This window comes from Somniosus microcephalus, unplaced genomic scaffold (assembly GCF_052327205.1).
Source record: "Somniosus microcephalus isolate GS21.2 unplaced genomic scaffold, FLI_Smic_1.0 unresolved_chr1, whole genome shotgun sequence".
Lineage (NCBI taxonomy): Eukaryota > Metazoa > Chordata > Chondrichthyes > Squaliformes > Somniosidae > Somniosus > Somniosus microcephalus.
This window is the reverse complement of record NW_028225179.1, coordinates 12102347-12114693: the sequence shown is the minus strand read 5'-3', so window position 1 is coordinate 12114693 and position 12347 is coordinate 12102347. Positions and strand designations below refer to the sequence as shown.

Below are 12347 nucleotides of genomic sequence, written 5' to 3'. Positions count from 1 at the left end.
TACTCATGATCCACCCTGTCGAATGCCTTCTCCTGATCCAGGGAAAGGAAGGCGACCGACAGACAAGATCTCTGGGAATGGTGGACCAGGTCCTGGACCAGATGGATGTTATCATGGATAGTCCGGCCCAGGACCGTGTAGGACTGGTCGGGTGGATCATGTGGGCCAGCATGGTGCCAAGGCGGGCAGACATGGCCCTGGCAAAAATTTTATAATCCGTACTGAGGTGGGAGACCGGGCACCAGTTTTTCAATAGGTGGAGATCAACCCTCTTAGGTAGCAGGACAATGACCGCCCTGCACCAAGAGAAGGGCATCTCCCCAGTCGCCAGACTTTCCCCCAGGACCCGCACATAGTCGCCCCCCAGGATGTCCCATAACGCACTGTGGAACTCCACGGTCAGCCCGTCCAGCCCCGGGGGCTTTCCCTTCGAGAGTGGCCGAAGGTGCTGGTCAGCTCCGCCAAGCTTAACGGAGCATCCAATTTTTCGGCGCACTCCGGGCCGACCTTCATCAAGTCCTCCCACAAAACTCTGCGCGCATCCTCGCTGGACAGAGCCGCAGAGAACAGAGCCCCGTAATAGGCCCGGGTCTCCGCACTGATCCCCTCCGGATCCGAGACCAGAGATCCGTCATCGGCCAGCAGACCCAAGAGCTGCTTACGGACCCCCCATTTTTTCCAGCGAGTAGAAGAAGGGGGAGCCGCGGTCCAGGTCCCAGAGGATCTGGATCCGCGACCTCACGTACGTGCCTCGGGACCCGATGAGCTGCAGGTCCTTCAGTGTGCCCTTCTTCTCTTCGTACACCTTCTGCAGGGCCAGGTCATCAATGACTTGACCAAAAAGGGACTCCAGGTCAAGCACCTCCCTCTCCAACCACCTGACTCAAGCCTCCCGTCTCTTGGTCGACCCCCTTGTGTACTCCTGACAGAAGAGATGGACGTGAGCCTTGCCCACGTCCCACCATAGCCTCAAGGAGGGGAAGCCCCCCCGCTTTCTTCTCCAGTCGGCCCAGAACCGACGAAACGAATCCCGGAACCGCTCGTCCTCCAGCAGCAGGTGGTTAAAATGCCAGTACGTGGACCCCCCGGCGTGTGCAATGGAGCGAGCTCTGCCCACACCAGGTGGTGGTCCATGCACAGCACCGGCCACATGGAAGCCGCCGGAACGCAGGAGACGTATGCCCGGGAAATGTAAAGGCGGTCAATTCTGGACCTTCCTCCTCCAGAACTCATGTAAGTGAAGGCGCTGGAGTCGGGATGGAGATTTCGCCAGATGTCCACCAAGTCGAAGGACCCGACCAGGTCCCTCAACTTCTCCACCAACACCAGGCTGCGCGGGGGACCCGAACAGTCCCTTGCCTCGAGGGTGCAATTAAAATCTCCCCCGAGGATGATGCACTCGCCAACGTCGATGGAGCCCAGAAGAGCGGACACTTCTTCAAAGAAGCACACTTGCTGCGTACCGGCTGCAATGACCTGAAGCAAGCGGCCTGGCACATGCTCCTTGACCCACAAGATAACTGGCTGAAAATGCAGGGCCAGCAAGATAGCCACCCCGCTGGAATATTTGGAGAGGTGACTTATGCTGACTCCTCCTTGCCACTCCAGGAGCCACATGGCCTCGTCCTCCGGAACGGTGTGGGTTTGTTGCAGGAAGCACACCGCATACCTCCTGTCCCGGAGGACCAAGAAGTTATTAAATCTACGGCGCGCATCTCTACTGCCGTTGATGTTGAGGCTGGCTATGGTTATCTTCATGACAAGAGCATAGTGCAACCTCTACTTAACCTAACGGGAGGAGGGAGAGCGGCCGCTATTCGACCGCCAGTCCCTCAGCAGCCCAGCAAGGAACTTGTTGATCCGACGCTGCTCCCATGGCCCCGCGCCCTCGTCCGCGCCCATGGATTTGACAGCGGCATGTACGGAGCCGACGAGCAGCACCAGATCCGACCATCTGTCTAGGGCCTTGGAGGCAGGCCAGTTCTTTCGTACGTGCCACACCTCCTTACAGGCGTGGCACTGCACACCATCCGACATCCAAAAGACGCAGTGGGCAGCCCCCTCATGGCACACAATAAAAGTGCCCTCGGTGTCCTCGTCCCGGGCAAGCTGAACAAAAAGCTGGTGCTGGAAGGAGAAGACGTGCCGGAGGCTGGCCTCCCTGCATCTGAGTGGGATGGGTGTTATCCCCGACCTCACCTCCCCCAGTTGACGTAGGTGGGGGGGAGGAGGAGCTCAGCCAAAACAAAGGGCGGGACGTTTGACAAGAGGATCCTTTGCACGGTGGCCTCGAGAGGATCCACCGGCAGGAAGGTCCCGCCCACGGTGAGCCCCTTGGTTACAGCCAGGGACACCGCCCGCTCCGATGCCAGGAAGAACACCGCCTTGCCATACATTTTTGAGGTGGCGACAATGGCTGAAGGGCCGACAACCCCAGCCATGGCCTTCATGCATGCCTCAATAGTCATGTTGGGGTGAGTGTAGCTCTTCACCCCATGTTTTTTAGTGATGAGGAGGAATGATGCGGGGCAGCAGAAGCAGCGGGAGCGGCTGTGGCTGCCACACTTGCATATGACCTTGCTGGCCCCGTCACCAGCTATATATAAAGAAATAGGGTGGCTAAAGTGAACGTTGATCCCTCAGAGGATGGGACCGGGAAACTAGTGGTGGGGAACATGGAGATGGCAAAGATGCTGAACAAATATTTTGTATCAGTCTTTACAGTAGAGGACACTAAAAATATCCCAACACTGGACAAACAGGAGGCAATGGGGGGGGGGGGTGGAGGAGCTAAACACGATTAAAATCACTAAGGAGATGGTACTCAGTAAAATAATGGGACTTAAGGCGAATAAATCCCTCGGACCTGATGGCCTACATCCTAGGGTCTTGTGAGAAGTGACGGTAGGGATTGTGGATGCATTGGTGATTATTTTCCAGAACTCCCTGGACTCAGGAAAGGTCCCGGCAGATTGGAAAACTGCTAATGTAACACCCTTATTTAAGAAGGGAAGTAGACAAAAAGCTGGAAACTATAGACCAGTTAGCCTTATATCTGTGGTTGGCAAAATGTTGGAGTCCATTATTAAGGAAACAGTAACAGAGCATTTGGATAAACATAATTTAATAGGACAGAGTCAGCATGGTTTTATGAAGGGGAAGTCATGTTTGACAAATTTGCTCGAATTCTTTGAGGATGTAACAAACAGGGTGGATAAAGGGGAACCAGTGGATGTGGTGTATTTGGACTTCCAAAAGGCATTTGACAAGGTTCCACACAAAAGATTACTGATCAAGATAAGAAATCACGGGATTGGGGGTAATATACTGGCATGGGTGGAAGATTGGCTATCTAACAGAAAACAAAGAGTTGGGATAAATGGTTCATTCTCGGGCTGGCAATCAGTAACTAGTGGTGTTCCACAGGGGTCAGTGCTGGGACCCCAACTCTTTACAATCTATATTCACGATTTGGAGGAAGGGACCGAGTGCAACATATCCAAGTTTGCCGACGATACAAAGATGGGAGGGAAAGCAGTGAGTGAGGAGAACATAAAAAACCTGCAAAAGGACATAGACAGGCTAAGTGAGTGGGCAGAGATTTGGCAGATGGAATATAATGTTGGAAAGTGTGAGGTTATGCACTTTGGCAGAAAAAATCAAAGAGCAAGTTATTATCTAAATGGAGAGAAACTGCAAAGTGCTACAGTACAAAGGGATGTGGGGGTCCTGGTGCATGAAACACAAAAAGTTAGTATGCAGGTGCAGCAGGTGATCAGGAAGGCCAATGGAATCTTGGCTTTTATTGTGAGGGGGATGGAGTATAAAAACAGGGAAGTCTTGCTGCAGTTATACAGGGTATTGGTGAGGCCACACCTGGAATACTGCGTGCAGTTTTGCTTTCCATATTTAAGAAAAGATATACTTGCTCTTGAGGCGGTTCAGAGAAGGTTCACTCGGTTGATTCCGGAGATGAGGGGGTTGACGTATGAGGAAAGGTTGAGTAGGTTGGGCCTCTACTCATTGGAGTTCAGAAGAATGAGAGGCGATCTTATCGAAACACATAAGATTGTGAGGGGGCTTGATCGGGTGGATGCGGTGAGGATGTTTCCACTGATGGGTGAGGCTAGAACTAGGGGGCATAATCTAAGAATACGGGGCTGCCCTTTCAAAACTGAGATGAGGAGAAACTTCTTCGCTCAGGGGGTAGTAAATCTATGGAATTTGCTACCCCAGAGAGCTGTGGAAGCTGCAACATTAAATAAATTTAAAATGGAGATAGACAGTTTCCTAGCTGATAAGGGAATTAGGGGTTATGGGGAGAGGGCAGGGAAGTGGACGTGAGTCTAGATTCGGATCAGCCATGATCCTATTGAATGGTGGAGCAGGCCAGAGGGGCCGTATGGCCTAATCCTGCTCTTACTTCTTATGTTCTTATGATGATGTGGTCGCCATCGTTGGGTGCTTATTATAAAGGGCTACACCCACCCAAGTCACAGGCCTGGTGATGTTAATGGCCTCAGCGGTTGTTTTCCCTGAGCAGAGGGAGCTTTAAAAGTGAAGGCACACCTCTCCCCTTGTTGATAAAATTGGGAGAGGGGCCTTCTCCCCTCTGCTCAATGGGCAATCAATGGATATGAGGTGCCTCTTTAGAGAGAGACAAAGAGAGAGGCAAAGAGAGATAGAAAGGGGGGTGGGAAGGAGGGAGGCCACAGGGGCTGGGTCTCCACTCAAGATGGTGGGTGGGTGCTCGCAGGGGTGCACTCTCCAAAAAATAAGTCTCTATTGATGGTCTTCTTGTGGGGGGAGAAGATGTCTTCACCTGGGAAAATAAAGCTGGAGATGCCCAGGCTCAGTCCACCACCAGGTCTTAACGATGTGATAATAAAATGATGACTTCGCCTGGGCAGCTCCAGCTGTCCCAGGTCAAGCAATAGGGAGGGGTGTTTGCTAGTGGTGTGTGTGGCCTAGTTTTTACAAGAGCCACTAGAGCGTTCGTTCGTTCGATTAAGGAAGGCTTTAACACTAAATAACACCACAATATACAAAGTCCTACAACCATATCAAAAAATCACTTAAGACTTCAAGTAAACTACTTTTAACCAGAACCTGAAACTTCTTCAAAAAACAAGTAATACCAGTTCAACGCCAGTCCTATTGGCACTCTAATAACTCCTCGTCTTCACTTGATGTTATCCAACCAAATAATGTCATAATCCTTATCCACAGTCTTCAACTTTTCCACAGAAGAAGCCAACCACTTTCTCAAATCCCGTAAAAGAGGAAAACGAGTACTCAAATTTCCTTCTTCTTGCTGTTATCACTCACAGGACCCAGCCATCAAGACATTGGTTATTCCTTGCCGATATACCTTGTTTTGTCTTTTATTTTCCTTTTTTCCTTTTTCACTTTTATCCCGTTCTCTTTTCCCATCTTATGGCTGTTCAAGCACCATACTATAGATAGGAACAGTCTGTCTTTCCTCCACCAAAATGGCAGCGCACAAACCCGATCCCATCACCGAAACAAAGCCTCACAGCTGCCACCAGACGAAGCACAGGCGGGGCCGCTGGAACTCATTCGGGCCGGAGACCGTTCTTCAACTTTAGAAACTGTGCAGCATGCTCACCCACAGCATCTCCCGACTCCGCTTCTGTCGACCAGCCACTCCACCCTGGGCCCCCCGCCTGGGGTCCTCCGTGCTGGGCCCCCCGCCTGGGGTCCTCCGTGCTGGGCCCCCCACCTGGGGTCCTCCGCGCTGGGCCCCCCGCCTGGGGTCCTCCGTGCTGGGCCTCCCACCTAGGGTCCTGATATACCTATCAATTCATCCAATGAAAAGCGACGAGTTAAGAAAGTAACTATAGGTTTTTATTGGCTAAATAACAGAGCCCACCCTCGTGGGTGATCGGATCTAACAAGGAGGAATACCGGCCAGTTGACCACCTTTATACCTGGGCAGGTAGGTGGAGCCATGGGCGGAGTCAGCAGTGGTCAGCCCAGGTATAACAGCGTGACAAGAGGCGACCTCATGTAGTGATACAACAGTGTAACAGTGATAACCATAGTGTAACGATATAACAGTGGAAAACATAGTGTAACGATAGTGAACGATAAAAGTGGTTTACCACATTCACCCTTTGTTTAGATTTGAGTCCGGTGGGGTGAAGTGTATTACCAGTTCGGGTATGTCAGTCTGTCCGGAGGCCTCGTAAGCCTTTCCGATCGTCGCAGCAGCGGCGGCGGTGTTGCAGTATTCGATGTTGTTGCTGGTGTCTGCGTGGTCGGCGAAGGCTCGTGGGGTTCCGGCATGCCGTCTACCTGGGCTGGATTAGGGGGGGTGGTGGGGGGGGGGGTAGCGGTGGTGTCTCAGGAATGCCCGAGGGTGCGAGGTCTCGTAAAGAGACTGTGTCCTCCCGCCCGTCTGGGTACGCCACATAGGCGTACTGGGGGTTGGCGTGCAGGAGGTCCACCCTCTCGACCAGGGGGTCCATTTTATGGGCCCTCATGTGCTTTCGCAGGAAGACGGGCCCCGGAGAGGTCAGCCAGGTTGGTAGCGTGGTTCCCGTAGTCGACTTCCTGGGGAAAACAAACATTCGTTCATGGGGGGTGGCGTTAATGGCAGTGCAAAGCAGTCACCGGATGGAGTGCAGCGTTGCCGGGAGGACTTCCTGCCAGCGAGAGGTTGGGAGGCCCTTAGACTTTAAGGCTAAGAGGACGGCCTTCCATACAGTCGCGTTCTCTCTTTCCACCTGGCCGTTCCCTCGGGGGTTGTAGCTGGTGGTCCTGCTTGCAGCAATACCTCTCGCTAGTAGGAACTGGCGAAGTTCCTCGCTCATGAAGGAGGAGCCCCGGTCGCTATGTATATAGTTTGGGAACCCGAACAAGGCGAAGAGGTCGTTCAGGCATTTGATGACCGTGGTGCTGGTCATGTCTGGGCAGGGAAGGCAAAGGGGAAACGGGAGTACTCATCAATAATGTTGAGGAAGTACACATTACGGTCAGAGGACGGGAGGGGCCCCTTAAAATCGATGCTCAAGCGCTCGAAGGGGCGGGTGGCCTTGATCAGGCTTGCTCTGTCCGGCCTAAAGAAATGCGGTTTGCATTCGGCACAGGTTTGGCAGTTCCTGGTCATGGTCCTGACCTCCTCGATGGAGTAGGGCAGGTTGCGGGCCTTAATGAAGTGGTAAAGTCTGGTGACCCCGGGGTGGCAGAGGTCGTTGTGGAGGGTCTGCAGTCGATCACTTTGCACGCTGGCGCATGTACTTCGTGATAGAGCATCTGGGGGTTCGTTCAGTTTACCAGGCCGGTACAAGATATCATAATCATAGGTGGAGAGCTCGATTCTCCACCTCAAGATCTTGTCGTTCTTGATTTTGCCCCTCAGCTTGTTATTAAACATAAAAGCGACCGAACGCTGGTCGGTGAGGAGGGTAAATCGTTTGCCTGCCAGGTAATGCCTCCAGCGTCGTACAGCCTCCACGATCGCCTGGGCCTCCTTCTTGACCAAAGAGTGTCGGATCTCAGGGCCCTGGAGGGTCCTTGAGAAGAAGGCCACTGGTCTCCCCTCCTGGTTAAGGGTTGCGGCCAGGGCGAAGTCGGATGCATCGCTCTCCACTTGGAAAGGGATAGACTCATCCACTGCGTGCATTGTGGCCTTAGCAATGTCTCCCTTAATGAGGGAGAAGGCTGCGCACGCTTCTGCCGTCAGGGGGAAGGAGGTGGACTTCATGAGGGGTCTGGCTTTGTCCGCATAATTCGGCACCCATTGGGCATAGTAGGTGAAGAGCCCCAGGGTTCTCCTCAGCGCCTTTGGACAGTGGGGGAGGGGAAGCTCCATGAGGGGGTGCATTCTTTCGGGGTCGGGGCCGATGACTCCGTTCTCTACTACGCAGCCGAGGATGGCAAGGCGCGAGGTGTTAAACACACATTTCTCCTTATTGTAGGTGAGGTTCAGCCGCTGGGCCGTATGGAGGAATCTCTCCAGATTAGCATCGTGGTCCTGCCGGTCGCGGCCGCAGATGGTGACGTTATCTAGATAGGGGAACGTGGCTTGCAGCCCGTTCTGGTCAACCATCCGGTCCATCTCCCTTTGGAAGACCGAAACCCCGTTGGTGACGCCGAAGGGAACCCTCAGGAAGTGGTAGAGGCGGCCATTCGCCTCAAAGGCGGTATACTGGCGGTCCTCAGGGCGGATAGGGAGTTGGTGATAGGCCGACTTAAGGTCGATGGTAGAGAATACGCGGTACTGTGCAATCTGGTTGACCATATCAGATATGCGGGGGAGGGGGTATGTGTCCAGCTGGGTGTACCGGTTTATGGTTTGGCTGTAGTCGATGACTAGGTGGTTTTTATCGCCGGTCTTGACGACTACAACCTGAGCGCGCCAGGGGCTGTTGCTCCTCTCGATGATGCCCTCCTTCAGGAGGCGCTGCACTTCAGAGCTAATAAAAGCTCTGTCTCCGGCGCTGTACTGCCTGCTCTTGGTGGCGACGGGTTTGCAGTCGCGGGTGAGGCTGGCGAACAGGGAGGGAGGCGGGACCCTGAGGGTGGATAGGCCGCAGGTGGTACACGGTGGGCGGTTTAATGGCTGCTGGTTGTCGACTGTGAGTGGGGGGAGGGGTCCACTGTATGCTAGAGTGACACTTTGAAGGTGGGATTGGAAATCCAGCCCTAGTAGGACGGCAGCGCAGAGTTGGGGCAGGACGAGAAGTTTGAAATTTTTATACTCCGTGCCCCTAACCGACAGGGTCACAACACAGTAGCCGCTGATGTCTGTAGAGTGGGACCTAGACGCCATCGAGACCCGGTTGCGCGTTGGCCGGACAGTGAGGGAGTAGTGGCTCACCGTGTCTGGATGGATGAAGCTCTCCGTGCTTCCGCTGTCGAACAGGCAGGTCGTGGCGTGGCCGTTTACTTCGATGTCCATCATGGACTTGGACAGGTGATGCGGGCGAGCTTGGTCCAGTGTGACGGAGGCTAGTGTATGGCTGAGCGAGCTGTTGTAGTCTGCGGGTGAGGCGGTGGTCGGGTCTGGAGGCGAGGTGGCGGTCGAGTGTGGTGGGTAAAATGGCGGCGCCCACGAGGTGGAGTAAAGTGGCGGAGAAGATGGCTGCCCCCACAACTCACATGTGGCACTGCTGGTGTCGGTGGCCTTGATCAAAGATGGCCGCCCCCATGACTCACACAAGGGGATACTGGCATCTGTGGCCTTGATGAAAGATGGCCGCCCCCACAGCTCGCATGAGGCACTGCTGGTGTCTGTGGCTCTCCCTCTGCAGGCCTTCGCGAAGTGGCCTTTCTTCTGGCAACTGGAGCAAATCGCGTTTCTTGCAGGGCAGCGCGACCTCGGGTGTTTCGCCTGGCCGCAGAAGAAGCAGCCGGCGGCCCGATCGCGGGGGTCCGATGTCGCAGCCGGTACCGGGGGTGGCGGTCCCGATCGGGTCTGGGACGCCGACGCTGAGGTAGGTCCCAGGGGCGGCGCTGCGAGGGGTATTGCGGTCGGGGTCGGTCCCGAGTCCCAGGGGCGCGAATTACAGTACCTGGAGTACGCCTCGAGGTCCCGATGGGCCACTTCTAGGGAGCGAGCGAGGGCTGCAGCTGTGTTCAGGTCGAGGTCCTTTGCTTCAAGCAGTCTTTGCCGTGAGTAGTCGGACCGCAGGCCTTTCACGAAGGCATCGCGGATATTATCTTCAGTATTTTCTGCCGCCGTTACCGCTTTAAAGTCACAGTCCCTGCCGAGTGTTTGTAGCACCCGTAAAAATTCATCTACAGACTCTCCTGGCTGTTGCGGGCAGGATCTTAGGAGTTGTCTGGCGTACATGGAATTTACCGGGCTCCGGTACTGTTGTTTCAGCAGGTTGATGGCGGTCTCGTATGTAGTAAGGTCCCGGATGAGTGCGAATACTTTAGGGCTCACTTGGGCGGTCAGAACTCTTAGTTTGGATCTCTGAGGCACGCCGGATTCTCCCAGGTAGGATTCGAAACAGCTCAGCCAGTGTTCGAAGTTGAGGGCTGAGTTTGCTGCCTGTGGGTTTAGATCCAGGTACGGTGGTCGGAGGGCTCGCAGCCAGGCCGGCTGTTGTGGCTGTTGTAGCTGGGCGTCTGACTGGTCGTTTGGCTGCTCCGTTGACTGGTCGTTTGGCTGCTCAAGTAACGACATTTTAAAATTTAGCCAATAAAATTGATATACCTATCAATTCATCCAATGAAAAGCGACGAGTTAAGAAAGTAACCATAGGTTTTTATTGGCTAAATAACAGAGCCCACCCTCGTGGGTGATCGGATCCAACAAGGAGGAATACCAGCCAGTCGACCACCTTTATACCTGGGCAGGTAGGTGGAGCCATGGGCGGAGTCAGCAGTGGTCAGCACAGGTATAACAGCGTGACAAGAGGCGACCTCATGTAGTGATACAACAGTGTAACAGTGATGACCATAGTGTAACGATGTAACAGTGGAAAACATAGTGTAACGATAGTGAACGATAAAAGTGGTTTACCACAGGTCCTCTGTGCTGGGCCTCCCACCTGGGGTCCTCCGTGCTGGGCCTCCCGCCTGGGGTCCTCCATGCTGGGCCCCCCACCTGGGGTCCTCTGTGCTGGGCCTCCCGCCTAGGACACTCTCCTCTGGGTCCTCTGTGCTGGGCCAGCCGCCTGGGGTCCTCCGTGCTAGGCCTCCTGCCTAGGAGACTCTCCTCTGGGTCCTCCGTGCTGGGCCCCCCGCCTAGGACACTCTCCTCTGACTCTCCCACCCTGGGCCTGCTGCACTGGGCCCTCCGCACTGACATTCCCCGTGAGCAGCCGGGGTGTGGAGCAGCTCGTTTACACAGCACCGAGCAGAGCTGAGCTGCTGAGAATCTCGCAGCCTCCCCCAGGGTTCATTAACCCGCTCCCTGAGCTCACTCACCTGATGTGTCAGCCGCAGCTGCCAAGGTCCGCGCATGCTCAGCTCACACTGCCCGGGTGATTGACGGGAGCTTCCGACCAATAGGGAGCCGGCGGCGGGAGCTTCCGACCAATAGGGAGCCGGCGGCGGGTCCTCCAACCAATCGGGGAGCCCGAGGGGCGGGACTATCGGCACCCAGTGGGCGAGACTGGAGGAGCGGGCCGGCGGCGGGCCCTCCAACCAATCGGGGAGCCCGAGGGGTGGGACTAGCGCCGGCTGATTGTCTGATCCGCAGGGCAGCGAGTTTCTCCAGTCCCTTGTTCAGGGCCCGGGGCCCGGGGAGGCTGTGGGCCTTTATTCCCCGCATTGGACACAAGGCTCTTTGTCTCACAACACACTGGCTCAGGTTTTAATCGGGACTTTTTAAATTCATCAATAAAAGCAGATAAATCTCGTGGAACAAAATATTTAATATTTGGGAGTAAAAATACTGTTATTTTTCCTCTGTGGAATTTGTTAGTTTCAGACAATAACAACGATTTGTATTTATAGAACGTATTTAATGTAGTAAAATGTCCCAACGTGCTTCACGGGAGCGTTATAAAACAAAATTTGACACCAGGTACAAACCAAGCATATTCCCATAAGGAGGAAAGATGGGGCGTCCAAAGCTCAAGCTCCCTGGATGACAAAGGATGTAGACGTTAGAATAAAACAGAAAAGGGAAGTTTACGACAACTGTCAGGTACAGAATACAGTCAAAAACCAGGAGAATAGAGAGAGTGGGGGGAAATTGAAAAAGGATATATGAAAGAAAGACTTGCATTTATATAGCGCCTTTCAAGACCACCAGACATCTCAAAGCTCTTTACAGCCAATGAAGTACTTTTGAAGTGGAGTCACTGTTGTAATGTGGGAAACACGGCAGCCAATTTGTGCTCAGCAAGCTCCCACAAACAGCATTGTGATAATAACCAGGTAATCTGTTTTTGTTATGTTGGTTGAGGGATAAATATTGGCCAGGACACCGGGGATAACTCCCCTACTCTTCTTCAAAAGAGTGCCATGGGATCTTTTACAGCCACCTGAGAGAGCAGACGGGGCCTCAGTTTAAAGTCTCATCAGAAACAGTGCAGCACTCCCTCAGCACTGCACTGGAGTGTCAGCCTAGCTTTATGTGCTCAAGTCCCTGGAGTGGGACTAAAACCCACAACCTTCTGACGCAGAGAACAAGTGTGCTACCCACTGAGCCACAGCTGACACAAGGGAGAGAATACAAGAAAAGATTAGTGGGTAATGTAAAAGGGACCCAAAAATCTTTTATAAACATATGAAAAGTAAAAGGGTAGTTAAAGGAATGGTGGGGCCGATTAGGGACCAAATAGGAGCTCATCATACGGAGGCAGAGGGCGTGGCTGAGGTACTGAATGAGTACTTAGCATCTGTCTTCACAAAAGAAGAGG

At 53.8% G+C, this 12347-nt stretch overlaps 1 protein-coding gene and 1 pseudogene across 2 annotated transcripts in view; both read right to left on the bottom strand.

The window, feature by feature from the left end:
* LOC147093446 (uncharacterized) overlaps positions 1-12347 on the bottom strand; it is a 316083-nt gene that overhangs the window by 273137 nt on the left and 30599 nt on the right. The gene's annotated exons all lie outside the window — the stretch shown is intronic.
* Positions 1-12347, bottom strand: part of LOC147093447 (uncharacterized) — a 420125-nt pseudogene that overhangs the window by 402592 nt on the left and 5186 nt on the right. The gene's annotated exons all lie outside the window — the stretch shown is intronic.